Source organism: Cynocephalus volans, chromosome 6, assembly GCF_027409185.1.
Source record: "Cynocephalus volans isolate mCynVol1 chromosome 6, mCynVol1.pri, whole genome shotgun sequence".
Taxonomy (NCBI): domain Eukaryota; kingdom Metazoa; phylum Chordata; class Mammalia; order Dermoptera; family Cynocephalidae; genus Cynocephalus; species Cynocephalus volans.
The window spans coordinates 28,477,217-28,491,924 of NC_084465.1; positions in this window are offsets into that span (position 1 = coordinate 28,477,217).

Consider the following 14,708-nt stretch of genomic DNA (forward strand, 5'->3'; position numbering starts at 1 on the left):
GATAAGTAGTTGTGTCTCTATTGTTATTATTATCTCTTACAGTAAACACTCAGGGTGACTCATGGACACTCAGAATTTTTCAAGACTTCTGGTATTTTTCCTCTTCGATATAAAGAAGAAAAATAAGCAGGAGGACTAGAAATTGAAACTAGAAGCCATGGTTGCTATGACAGTATTCAAAACCACCATTTTACTTTCTTTCCTACAGCCGTACTTTCACAGACAAAGTGTTGTTGCTTTTAGTAAAAAAGGTGTTATAGGTTGAATTGTTTCCCCCTCCCCCCTCCCTGAAATTTATATGTGAAGGTCCTAATTCCCAGTACCTCAGAATGTGACCTTATTTCGAGAGAGTAGACCCTTATTTCGATGGTCATTGAAGAGTAATTACTTAAAATAAGATCATACTGGAGTAGGGTGGGTGCCTAAACCAATATGACTGGTATCCTTATGATACTGGAGTAGAGTGTGTCCCTAATCCAATATGACTGGCATTCTTATAAACAGGGGAAATTTGGACACAGAGATACACACACATGGGGAAAATACTATATGAAAATTGGAGTTATGTTTCCGTAAAAAAGACTATTCTTTTTCCAAAAAATAAAAAATAAAAAACACTATTAAACAGCCCACAAAGCACCACTGATGTAAATATTTTAATCAGACATTAAATTTACATAATTCTTTTAGGGTATAATAATCTTTACATATATTGTGTAACTTGTTAAATATGTAACTGTTCATTTTCTTTGACAGACTGTTGTAGGAAATTGAAATCAAGCTCAAAACTAAAAAAAGTTAGAATTATAAAGCTTCTCCATTTTATTAAAAAGTGACTGATTGAAATGTGAGAAAAGAAATGGAAAACATGTTACTCTGGTACACAGTAAACCAGCAATTTCAATCGAGTAATCAGTTAGCACATGACCCAAAGAATCTTAAATCCTTGTGTTTTCATTACAATTCTTAATGAATCACAGAATCCTCTGTCTGAAAGGGACAAAAAAATCTAGTACATCCAGTCCTCTCTGTGTTTCCAATAGAAACAGGTATTTTTTCTTATTGAATATTTCCCTTGAAAAGATTCCATGATCCTTCTCGGGAATTTCTTCTTGCTAGCCATTTTGATTTAATCTACAAGTTATACCCACCTCCCCCCAAAATAATTTCAGTCAGTTGACGACTCTTTATTTCCCTCCAGTCTGAAACGTTACAGCCATACTGGTGGCTTGATCAATAACACAATGTTCATTAAACAATTCAATGGAACAATATGACTTTTGTTGCTTTAAAACCATGTGATAATTATAGGAGATGTTTTGATATTGACTTTAATTCAACTTTATTAAATCATTTAAAACAAATATTCAGAGAGATTCGGAGAGAGAAGGCAAGATGCATAAAGCCTCCGTATTTTTCACTTCATGCAGCAGCAGCTAGGCTCCCATTCTAGTCACTTCCTTTGCTAGCTAGAAGCTGCAGAGACCCAGACCCCAGCTGAGCATCAATGTTACTTGAAGATAACCAATACATAAAGTTAGGATATAAGGGCGTCAGATTCTTAACATCATTAAGCTACTTCCCAACTATATATATTTCAGGTCTTTGTAAATTATACCATTATGCTGCTAATCTAATACATTTCCAGATTACTTTTAATAATAAAGGATTAATTTAATGACACCATAGGGGAGCATGGGGTAATACCTGCCACATTTGTGCAGTATTTCAGAGAAAATCAGAAAGGCTGTTGTGTTCCTTTTGAGTCAATGCATGAGCTCTCACAGTCAATTCTCTGCATAGTAGCTGTAGTTTATAGAACCCAAACATAATTATGTTACCTCCTACCCTGCTTAAAGCATTTAGGTTTGGCAATCATTAAAATCACGCTTTTTAATCTGTCACTTAAATAGTGAGAGTTATCATCTTACACTTAAGAAGCTGGGCTTTGAGGCTTACTGTACTTTAATCTTGAAACTTGGCTTGAGCTGGAGATGATTAAATTCTTTAACATATGAAGATCCAAGCCTACTCACCTGAAATCATAGAGCTTGTCATAGTGCAGAGAAGGTACCCTTTCCTCCTATTAGAACCAGCCCATGAAGCTTGCTGCTCTGGGGTAGATGAAGATATGATGTAGACCACTGGTTTGTAACCCAAGGTCCCATTTTCATAACTAATGTTTTGTAACGCCACCTTTATTATCCTGAAATGAAAATCATAGGTAATATAAACTATCCCCACATACAATTTCCAAAAATCAATATAATAACCTAAGCCTAATATGAAAGAGAAATACAGTGGAGTTAATTTATTATAAAATAATGTCTTTCAATGTGCAAATGCCTGGGCATGCCTAGACTAGAAGATATAATGACGGAGTCAGTTGCTTCTGTCTTGTTATAATGAAAATGTTTGAATTTGAGAAAAGTAAGAAACTCTTTTGTACAAGAAACATAAGAAAATGAAAGAGCAGAAGTACAAGTAGAAATGAAAATATAAACTAGAATTAGGATATGTAATAACAAATCAGACTAATTTGTATATGATAAGAGAAAGGGAAAATAACATAATTGAAGTGTGGATAACAGCCAAGATAAATTACAGATGGTTGAAAAGGAGAAAATGAGAAAGTATGATATTTATACAAATGAGTTTGGTCTTCTTTGTATAATGTAAAATAACTTCCTTTATTATGACATTGAATAGATAGTGGTGAAGTATCATACACACAAAAGACATATCTCTTGTCTTAAAATCCTACAGCATCCAATGTTTGGTATTTAAAAAGACCTTGGATTTTTTATATCCTAGATAGACAAAGAGGAAGAAGGCAGATTGGAAAACTAAACAATATCAGAAGAGGCTACCAAGAGAGTTGTTTGAGAGGCTTTTGGGAACAGAATCAAAGTAAGATTGAAAAATAACAGACCATTAAAAATTACAAAATTTTAATATGTAATTTTCATAGCATAGACAACTTATTTTTATACAGCCTTATAACATGTAAGTTGGAAATTACATAAAATGTTTTGGGTTTTTGTTTTGTTTTGTTTTGTTTTGTTTTTTGCAGCTGGCCGGGTGCGTGGACCTTGGGGTTATAAGGCTGCGCTCTAACCAATTGAGCTAACTGGCCAGCCTACCTAAAGTATTTTAAAAAGAACCCTTACTGTTAGCATTCAATGAGATCTCTGTATTTCTAAGTCTATTTAAAGGAGTCTCAAATTCCATCTGATCCATATTTACATCTCACACTAACAGAAAGGCATATTGCATCAGCAATTGATATACTTTATTAGTCCATTTTTGTGTTGCTATAACAGGATACCTGAAACTGGGTAATTTATAAAGAAAAGAGCTTTATTTGGCTCATGCTTCTGGGACAGTTGCATCTGGCATGGGCCTCAGGCTGCTTCTACTCAGGGTGGAAAACTGCGGGGAAGCCAGAGGGTGCAAGGAGATCACAAGGCAAGAGGAAGCAAGAGAGGGAAGAAGGGGAGGTGCCAGGTTCTTTTAAAGAACCAGCTCCCAGGGGAACTAATAGAGCAAGAACTCACTCACTACCCACCTCTCCCTCCCCCCAGGGCATTAATCTATTCATGAGGATCCACCCCACCATGACCCAAACACCTCCCAACACTAGGGATCAGATTTCAGCATGAGCTTTAGGAGGACAAAGGTTGGGGGGACAAACACGTCCAAACGATATCATATTACCATGAAGGCACTGCCAGTGGTGATGTGTTCTTCTGAAATAAAGAACACATCTTGCTAAACTTCCAAATAAAACAAGATATGATAGGCATTCAATTTACATGGTATTTTCATTCCTTGAATTCACTGTATATTAAAAACATGCAAAAATGCTTGATGATTCTGTGTAAATTAGAATTAAATTCTAGGCTCGGATAATGATAAGCAATATTTTCACCTTCATGAAAGTCTAGTGGGATATTAAAAAATCAGGCATGAGAATTCTCCAGAGAAGATATACAGATGGTCAAGAAACACATGAAAAGATGCTCAACCATATTAGCTATTACAGAAACACAAATCAAACCACAAAGAGATACCACTTCACACAAACCAGGATGGCTATAACAAAAAAGACAGACAATTACAAGTGTGGGCAAAGATGTGGAGGAAATGGAACCCTCATATACTGCTCATGGGATTGTAAAATGGTACAGCCACTTTGAAAAACAGTCTGTTTTTTTTTCAAAATGTTAAAACATAGAGTTACCATATGACCCAGCAATTACACTCCTAGGCATATACCCAAGAGAAATGAAAACATATGCCCATGCAAAAACTTGTACATAAATGTTCCTAGCAGCATTACTTGTAATAGCCCAAAGTGGGAATAACCCAAATGTCCATAAATGGATGAATGGATAAATAAAATGTGGTATATTAATGTAATGGTATATTAGCTATAAAAATGAGCAAAGTATAACATGGATGAACCTTGAAAACAGTATGCTAAGTGAAAGAAGTCATACACAAAGACAACATATTGTATGAATCTATTTATATGAAATATATAGAATAGGCAAATCCAGAGAGACATAAAGTAGATTTCTGGTTGCCTAGAAATAGGCAGTTGAGGGGCTATGGGGAGTGAAGATTAATAGGTACAGGATTTCTTTTTGGGGTGATGGAATGTTCTAAGATTGTGATGAAGGTTGCACAACTCTGTAAATACACCAAAAACCACTGAATAATATTTTAAATAGGTGAATTCCATGGTATATGAATTATATCTCAACAAATCTGTTGCTAAAGAAAAGTAAGACAAAATACTGCAAAGAATGGGCCTAAGCACTAGGAGACATCTGGTATCCCTGATCCTGTTCAGCTAAATGCCAACTGTACCTCCCAGTCATCATGACAACTAATAATATCTCCACACAGTGCCAGAACAACTCCTAGTGAGAATCACTTAATTGTGGAAGAAGTAAAAAAATTCCACCCATTTTGGACTAGAAGGGTGGAGACAGAAAATGAGGGTGGAAAGATTTTTGGACAAATTCTCATCTTTTAATTCTGAAGCCTCGAAACTCTAGAGGGGAGATAAGACACGCTGGCATTCTCTTAACCTCATCCATTGGGGGAAACACCAAGAGTGGATAAACTATTTCTCCACTCACTGTATGGGATCCTGGGTGGAAACTTAGTGCATGGCAGTCCCGCCCCCACTTGGGGGAATGCATACCATAGTTAAAAAGGTAGTGTGGTGTGTTCAGTCAGAGAGTGGTTTAGTTTACATTCCTGATTCTCCCTGGGTTCTCATGTGGTCTGGATGCTGAGTTTAGGGTTGGCAGGCTTGCCATGGACAGTCCAGGCCAGGAGTTGGTGGAATATGTGACAAGCACACAGTTGCCAGCATAATCCCAGGAGAGGCTGAGCCAGGACCAAGGGACACCAATGGGCTCTAAGCAGAGTGAAGAACAGACCAAAAGTTTGATCTCCCCCAGATGTTGATAGGGAACAGTAGCAGAACATCCATGTGACCTGCAAATTCTACTCCTAGGCATACACACAAGAGAAATTAACATATACAGCCACACAAAAACATGTACACAAATGTTCATGCCAACACTATTCATAATAGTCAAAAGTGGCAACAACCCAAATGTCCATCAATGGATGCATAGATAAATAAAATGTGATACATCTATGCAATAGAATATTATTTGGCATTCAAAAGAACTGAAGTATTGATACACGCTACAACATGAACAAACCTTGAAAACGTTAGACTAAGTGAAAGAAGCCACACACAATAGGTGGCATATTATATGATGCCATATGCATGGAATGTCAAGAATAGGCAAATCCATAGAGACAGAAAGCAGATCAGTGGTTGTCAGAAACTGGAGGAAGAGGAATATAGAGAGTAACTGCTAATGGGTAAGGAATTTCTTTTTGGAATGATTAAAAGATTCTGAGGGCCGAGCCCGTGGCGCACTGGGGAGAGTGCGGTGACGCTCCCGCCGTGGGTTCAGATCCTGTATAGGAATGGCCGGTGCACTCACTGGCTGAGTACTGGTCACGAAAAAGACAAAAAAAAAAAAAAAAAAAGATTCTGAAATTAGATAGTGGTGATGATTGCACACAAAAACCCACTAACTAAGATTTGTTGTTCTAAAACCCACTGAATTATTCATTTTAAAAGGGTGAATTTTATTATATGTCAATTATATCTCCATTAAAAATGCATATACACACATGTAACAAAATGATACCATATTTTGTGTGCACATCTGAGTGTAGTGAGTACATTTATAACCTCGCTACACGTCTTGATGCTTTTACTTTGCTAACCTCTTTACATGACCTACAAGAGTCTTTCCAGCCTCGTCCTGCACCATGTCCCCTGTGCAGAAGTCACACTAGGCCTCATTTTTTCACGAATACCTTTGCATGTGCCAGACCCTCTGCCAGAAATGCTCTTTCCACCTCACTTTATTTGGGTAATTCCTTGTGGCTTCCTTAAGCTAGACTTCCCTGACTTCCCTGACAAGGTTAAATTCCTCTGTTATACCCTCTCTAGCCCCATATCTCTTATCATACCACTTATCATATTATGCATACTATATTTTCATTTTAATGATGATTTTTGGCTTAATATCTGCCTCTCCAATTGGACTGTAAACTCCTTGAGGGCTAGTATGATCATGTCTGATTTTGCTTACCGCTACATACCTTGGAATAGTATCTGACATGAAGTACCTAATCTATTTATAGAAATCAGAAATATTTATTGACTGAGTTAGAGTCATTTTCTCTTTAGTCCCTGTCATGCCATTTCTGATTTTACTTCCTCTTCTTCCCATTTGTTCATTCATTGAAAAATGTTCATTGAGTACCTACTGTGTGCCACTGTAGCTGATTGCCTATGCCTCATGAAATAATAACTGGTCTAATCAACTGCAATCTTAACTTAATATGACTACCAAACTTTATGCTCAACTGAAAATTTAGTTTTGTAGCAAATTAAACTATTGGCATACATAAGAACTAGTCATAATAACCACAAATGTTTCTAATCCTGATCTAGACATGTACTACCTATCTGAAAATTGCAGGAAGCCAGCTAATTAACTTTCATAAATAATTTTTGATTATTCGAGTAATTGTATTCTTTCAATGAAAAAGATTTTTTGCAAATTAATTTGTTTGTATAAATTAATCATAGCAAGGAACATTCCTGTATATTATGCATATTGGCATTAACTCCATAAATATATGCAGTAGTGTATTTTTGGTAGAAATATCATTTCTCAAATTATGCAAATTGAATACCTCTAAGTTGATAATCATGATTTTTCTGCTGAATGTTTATTGTTTTTATTTAATTTTTAAATGTAATTTTATTTAATATTATTTTTTGCATTCTAGGATGTTGTGGAGCAGTTGAGAGGGAGGAGAGAGGGGAAAGGGGAAGGAAATGGGATGGAAGAAGGAGGAAGGAGGAGGGGCGGGATTGAGGCCTCTGGCACCCCCCTCATTCCCACAGGGGAGACCGGGGGGCTTCCAGCAGTGACTTGGTCATTGCCAGGCTGGTCAGGGGTGTGTGGCAAAAGCCCTCACCCCCCGCTACTCCAGCTCAGGAACCCACGGCCCTTCTTACTGAGGCTTGTTGGTCATCACTGGGCTGGCTGCATGTGTTGGGTGGGTGTAGCTGAGGCCCTCGGTGCCCCCACCACCATGGGTTAGGAAATCCCGGGACATTTCTGTGGCGCCTTGGTGATCACTGCTGGTCTGGCTGCAGGTGTTGGGGGTGTGTGGCTGAGGCTCTCATCCCTCACCCTTGGGATTGTCTGGGGGTGTAAGGGGGGGCATTGCTGAGCCCCCCAACCGTCCTGCCTTTCTGGCTTGGTAGCCCAGGGGACTTCCAGTCCTTCTAGGTGTTATAGGTGTTCTTTGGTGAAATGAGACCTTTACTAGTTAATATCAAACTTTGTCTCTGGTTGCAGGTACTTTTTTTCTTTCAGTTCTGTGTTGGATTATTTGCTGTTCCTACCTTAAGCTCTGCACTGAAACTAATTTGCTTACTTCTAAAATGGGGGAACTTCTTGTGGGGACCAGCACTTGAGCCCTGCAGTTGAGCTAAATTGCTGCTTTGCTGCTGATTCCCTAGGGAAGGCTTTTTGTGCAGCACAGGTTTTAATAGTTGACTTTATAGGTACTTCCGGCTCTCTAGAGATCCAGTGCACCTGGGTTGTGTAGAAACTCTGGTTTGGGCCTGAGTCTTTTCATCAAACTGCACCCCATGCAATTCTGTATTCCTGACCAGTCTCCTCTGAGTGGTCTTTCACTGATTGGGGTGCAGATCTGCTGTCCTTGCTGTGTCCCAGTGTTTTCTCAGTGGGCCCATCTCCCCCACTGCCCATGCTGCAAACACTTCCCATGGGACGGGCCATGTGCTGATCCCTTGTGATGACTCACCAGCTTCTGAGTGTCTCCTTTTTTTCAGTTGTTGTGGCTCCTTGCTCCTATGTGGGTCCACAGGAACCCTATTAGTGGTCTTGCTGGCCTGGGGCCACCAAGGCCCTCTTCTGCCCTGCTGCCTCCTAGCAACTTCATCTTAGGGGCACGGCTACAATTTTTGTCAGCTCCTGCTCTGAGCACTCAGCAGCTCCAGCCTGGAAGTGGCTGGGGTTTGAAATGGTCAGAGCAGATTTTTCTTTCTCTCATCGTGGCTTCTCCCTCCTTCATGCACTCCGTAGGTCTCTCCTCCTTATCCCCTGAACTCTAGCATCCCCATCTTGGCTGTCATTGCTTTTTTATAGTTGTAAATTGGTTGACTTGTGGGAGAGAGTGATGCTGGGGACTGTCAATTCTGCCATCTTGACTGGGAGTCTGCTGAATGTTTAATAGAAGGAAATTTTTTTCATTTTCTTTTTTTTTTTATTAGTTTGGTATTTTTAATCAGAAAGTAAATTAATGAAAACTCATGCAATTAAAACAGTAAACTTTATATAATCTGTGGGGAGACAGCAATTATACCAGGCTGTAAACTCCATGAAAGTGGAGGTCATGTTTTCTTTTGGTTCACAAGAACATCTCCCAACCTTTAGTACCTCTAATAGTTAGCATGTAGTAGGTACTCAGTAAATATTTGTTACATGAATTAATCAAAATATTCTAATTGTATGTTTGATATTTATAGAGGATAAGCTACCAATGCCGGATCCCAATGTGGTCGTTAACAGGTCAAGTTGCTGGTTTGTGTCTCAGTTTATAAAGAAACCAGGGGTAAAAAGTATGTTCTAACTTTTAAGTAGAAAGGGCAAGAAAATATGTCTGATTTCTTTTTCTTTTCTTTTTTTTAAAGATGACCGGTAAGGGGATCTCAACCCTAGGCTTGGTGTTGTTAGCACCACGCTCAGCCAGTGAGCTAACTGGCCATCCCTACATAGGATCCAAACCCGTGGCCTTGGTGTTATCAGCACCACACTCTCCCAAGTGAGCCATGGGCCAGCCCTAATATGTCTGATTTCTTATTGCATAGTTCATGTGAGAAAAGTTTGTTCAGATTTACTGTTTTAGGGGGGCAGGGCCAGTTAGGTTAGAGGGCTATGTTGTAACACCAAGGTCAAGGGTTCAAAAAACCACCAGCCAGCAACCAAAAAACAAAAACAAAACCACACAAAGAACAGATTTACTGTGTTTCTACCTATATGAGTTCAGAGGCATGCAGGTTTGGTTCAATTACCCGTCTTATCCCTTTCATTTTTGCATAACGTCAGGCTTGGAATTAACTTCAAAGTTAGCTTTTTCACTCCAAACTTCCATCAAATGTTTGAATTCCCTTCACATACTTCTGCCAAGGGCCCAGCCAAAGTTTCCAAATGATGGGGAACTTAGTACCTCCTGAGGCAATTCATTCAATTTTAGGACAGTTTGTCTAGAAAATTCTTTATTCTATCACACTGAAATTGGTCTTCCTGTGCTTCTCACACCCCAGCAAGGGTGGGTATATGGAACACATAATTCCTCTTCCATCCAATATCCCCATATGTAGCTGAAGATGTCTCTGGGTAGGCGAAATCTCTCCACTTCGTGCAAACATCCCCTTCGTGGAGGACATTGTTTCAAGTCTCTTCCCTTTCTGGGCAATCTCTCAGTGAATGTGTATCCATTTAAAAAATATCTCTTTTAAAGTGTGATGTCCAGACAGAGTCCAGCATTTTAGGTGTGGTTTATGTTCAACCTACCAAAATACAGGGTATGAAGATAGCCACAAGTGTCCCATTTTCTTACGGGAGTGTAGTAAAAGTTCCTATGAATCTTCAGCAACTTCTCATGTAAATATCAGAGCTAAAGCATTTTAGATTGGGAAACGTGATGCTTTCCCAGGTCACATAAAAAATTACCAGAGAGAATATGCATTTTCTTTTATCTCTATGCTCAGGGAACATATGAAGTCTAAAATAAAGCTGGCTAATGTTTTTGCCTTGCTTATACTTGAGATAGTGGGTGTAAAGTGCCTAGCCTGGTGTCTGGTACTCAAGAAATCTGTTGGCTCCTTTCCCCTCGCCACCTCTTTATATTTTTTCTTGGAATTTTTCTTCCTTTTTTAGACACAAGAATAATTCAAGAATGAACAAGTAGACTATAACATATCTTCTGTAGACTCTCTTAATTCTCAGAAGACAGGAGTTCTTTTTTTTCTTTAAGTGACAGTGTAAAGGACAGTTAGATGAAATACAAATCTAGATAGTTTCAAATATATCCAAGTAAAATGTAACACTTTAGTTCAGCAATCTTTAGATCTTCATTTTACTTATCTAGTTAACTTGTGCATTATTTTGTATCTTCATTTATCTGACTGGGTTGTGTGTTTAAAATGAGCTTCTTAAGACTAGAAAGACAAGAATAAAAAAATGAGGGGTTTCAATGACATATTTTCTCACCTTATTGTATTATAGTTCTCAGTTCTCAGTTTAACAAGTAATTTAAAAAAGAGAACTAACGGTGATGGGGGTATTTTTGAATATCCTATAGTAGTTGTTCAGTTGTTCCTTTTTAAAAAAAACTTCTGAGAAATGTAAAGCAACTTTGTTCCTGTAAATGAAACTGCCATTACCAACAGCTCTGTCACACTGTCTCTCGTAGTGATAAGATCATTAAAAACACACTGAACTTTTTTTTTTTTTTTTTTTTTTTTAAAACACACTGAACTTTGAGCCACTTTTTTTCAAAGGTATTTATTTTAGAAAAGAGAGTGAAATTAGATTTAGGTATTCTCCCACAAAGTACCAAGAAGAAAGTGTCACTGTATGCCACTGAAAACAATATTAGCTCCAGCATCTAGGTGTCACTGGATGAATTAGTACTGCCTGGCATCATAGGTCTTGCCAAGAATCTGGATACTGGATTCTGTGGGGCTTTCTCCTAACTAGAAACTACTGTGCCTGAGTGGAGGGAGTAATTCCCTGATGTTCTTTGTCAAAACTCTCACCAAACTAACCTTTTTCTTACTCTGTATATGACAATCGTAACACTGAAATTGCTTTATAAACAGTGTGCAGACCTCAATAGCTGATGACTTGAAAGAAGAAGAAACACACAGCAAACCTCCTGACTTTGTGTAAAATACCTTCATATGCTCTGATTCTAGAGATTTCTTAGATTCAAGATATAAAACTTTCATTTGAAAAAAATTAGAAAGGTAGAATAAAAAAATTAATGTCAATTTTAAAAGATTAAAAATGTGGTCATTCTGTAGATCAGGGTATCATTTTAGAAATTATTTAAAATATCAGAGACATGTCATACATGCAAACACCCCTCATCTAATTAAAACATTCTGTTAACATAGTGTTTTGTTGTAGGTCTATGTGTTCAGCTGGAATTAAAACTTGAAGCATAGGTATGGATTTTTAACTTTTTACTCAATTCCCATAGGCCAAAATGAACATTTTTTTCTGATACTTTGTCATTAGAGTTGAGACATATCTCACTTTTCCAGAGAAGGTTTTGGATTTGGTAGTTCAGATTAAGATGCTTAATGAAGTTAAAGTTACAAGTTCATGCACGTAAAAGGGCTAATTTTATCCTGTTCCACAGTTGTTAACTGCAGCCTTGTTCTTAGTCTTGCAAATAAATCTCCTTGGCCATAATAAGGAGGAGCAGCTGGGAGAATGAATGAAAAACTCAAAATACCTTTTGATGATATGTTATCAAATGCAAAGTTCTCCAATGACAACCTATTCAAATTGAATCACATAGCATTTACAATTTATAATCTAGGATGAATTACTCTGCTAACACATAACAATAGATAATCTATTAGTCAGGTATCTTTACAAAATAAGTCTTGGTAACATTATAATATTTTACTTGGAAAAAATAACACGTTATTATTCATCATCTTTTATTATCTCTACCCTAATTCAAGTGAGTTAAAAAAGTGATGCTGTGAACACTCTGACTCCCTGCTCAGATGCTGCTGTTGTTTACACAACCTCTTAGACACCTTATAGATGCCATGGCTTCAATCATCTCTCTTGTGCTTGTGTTAGGTGATTATCACGAAAAAGTGCACTTTTTACATGCCTCCATTATTTGATTGGGAGCTCCCCAATAATTAGACTAGAAACTCCAAGAGCATAAGAACCTCCTATCTTATTCATAGATACATTCCTAAGACCTAGCACATAGGCATTAAGTAAATTTTTGTTGACTAAAGGGAAGAAACCTTGTTTCACTCCTCAGTATGATCTTAGTTTGGCATGATGTTTGGAATATAATACATGCTGCTTAAGTATCGTTTAAATAGATTTTCTAATAATAAAGTAGCACCAGAGTAATTACAAACTTTTCTAACTTTCATATTAACCAAGAGTAAACCAAAAAACAGTTTCAAGTTAAATAACTGATCATTAGTTTCTAATATAGTATAGACTAAATCCAATTAACTTTTACTCTTTTAATTTTGCTTTGACACTGATAATTTCTAAAACCTAAGTAGGGATATCAAAGTCACTATTTAAAGGAGTTTCTGTAATAAAACCATTGTTACTTCCCCACAAATTACCTATTAATAACAAAAGAAAAAATAGTAACTACACAGTAGGGAAACTAAATAATCCCTTAAGCTAGTGATGAAGATTAATATCAGACATCACATTGCCTCTGAATGTAATATCCTGAGAAAGACCCATAATTTATGTTGCATTCCATTAAGAAATGTAATCATGAAAAAAAAAATGAGAAAAATCCAAATGGACTCATTCTATAAAACAGCTGGCCTGTGTTCTTCAAAATGTCTTGAAAGACAAGGAGTGGCTGAAGAACTGTTCCAGGTTAAAGGAAAGTAGAGACGTGATAACTAACTGCAATATGTGATCCTGGATTGGGTGCTATATTTATCAGCACCACCACCAACAAAAAATCCATAAAAGATTTTATCAAGATAAATGACAAAATTATGTTATAGACTGTAGATTAAATAATAGTACGGTAGCAATGTTAAATTTAGTGAATTTGATAGCTGCACTGTGGTTATGTAAGAGAATAATATCCCCGCTTTCAGAAAGTACGCACTGAGGTAATAAAGGATCAAGGAGCATGATGTATGCAGCCTACTCTCAGATGGGAAAAAAAACATCACATGTGCATATGGAGACGGAGGTGGGGGGAATAAAGCAAGTACAGCAAAATGCTAAAAACTGATGAATCTGGGTAAAGGGAGTATAGGAATTATTTATATAATTTTGAAGTTATTTCAAAATTAAAAGTTAAAAAAACAGAAAAAAGAGTTCTCCTTTCCCCACATCCTTGCCAGCATTTATTATTCTTGATCTTTTTAATAATGGTGAGTCTAACGGGAGTGAGATGATATCTCAATGTGGTTTGATTTTCATTTCTCTGATGGCTACTGATGTTGAACATTTTTTCATGTACCTGTTGGCCATTTGTATGTCTTCCTTTGAGATATGTCTATTCATCTCCTTTGCCCATTTTTAATTGGATTATTTGCTTTTTACTGTATAGTTTGAGTTTTTTGTATATTCTGGATATTAATCCCTTGTTGGATGTATAGTTTGCAAATATTTTCTCCCATTCCATAGGTTGTCTTTCTGCTCTATTGATTGTTTCCTTTGCTTTACAGAAGCTTTTTAGTTTGATATAATATCATTTATTTATTTTTTCTTTTGTTGCTTGTTATTTTGGGGTCTTATTCACAAAATTTTTCCCTAATCCTACTTCCTGGACTGTTTCCCCTATGTTTTCCTTTAGTAACTTTACAGTTTCAGGTCTTATATTTAAGTCTTTAATCCATTTTGAGTTGATTCTGGTATATGGTGAGAGGTACAGGTCGAGTTTCATTTTTCTGTATATGTATGTCAACTCTTCTATGCTGTTGGTGGGACTGTAAATTAACACAGCCATTATGGAAAACAGTGTGGAGGTTCCTCAAACAACTACAGATAGAACTACCATATGATCCAGCAACCCCACTACTTGGTACGTATCCAATGGAATGGAAATCATCATGTCACAGGGATACATGCACTTCTATGTTCATTGCAGCTCTATTTACAATAGCCAAGAGTGGAACCAACCTAAGTGTCCATTGATGGGTGACAGGATAAGGAAAATGTAATATATATATACACAATGGAATACTGCTCAGCCATAAAAAAGAATGAAATTCTGCCATTTGCAGTAACACGGATGAGTCTGGAGAA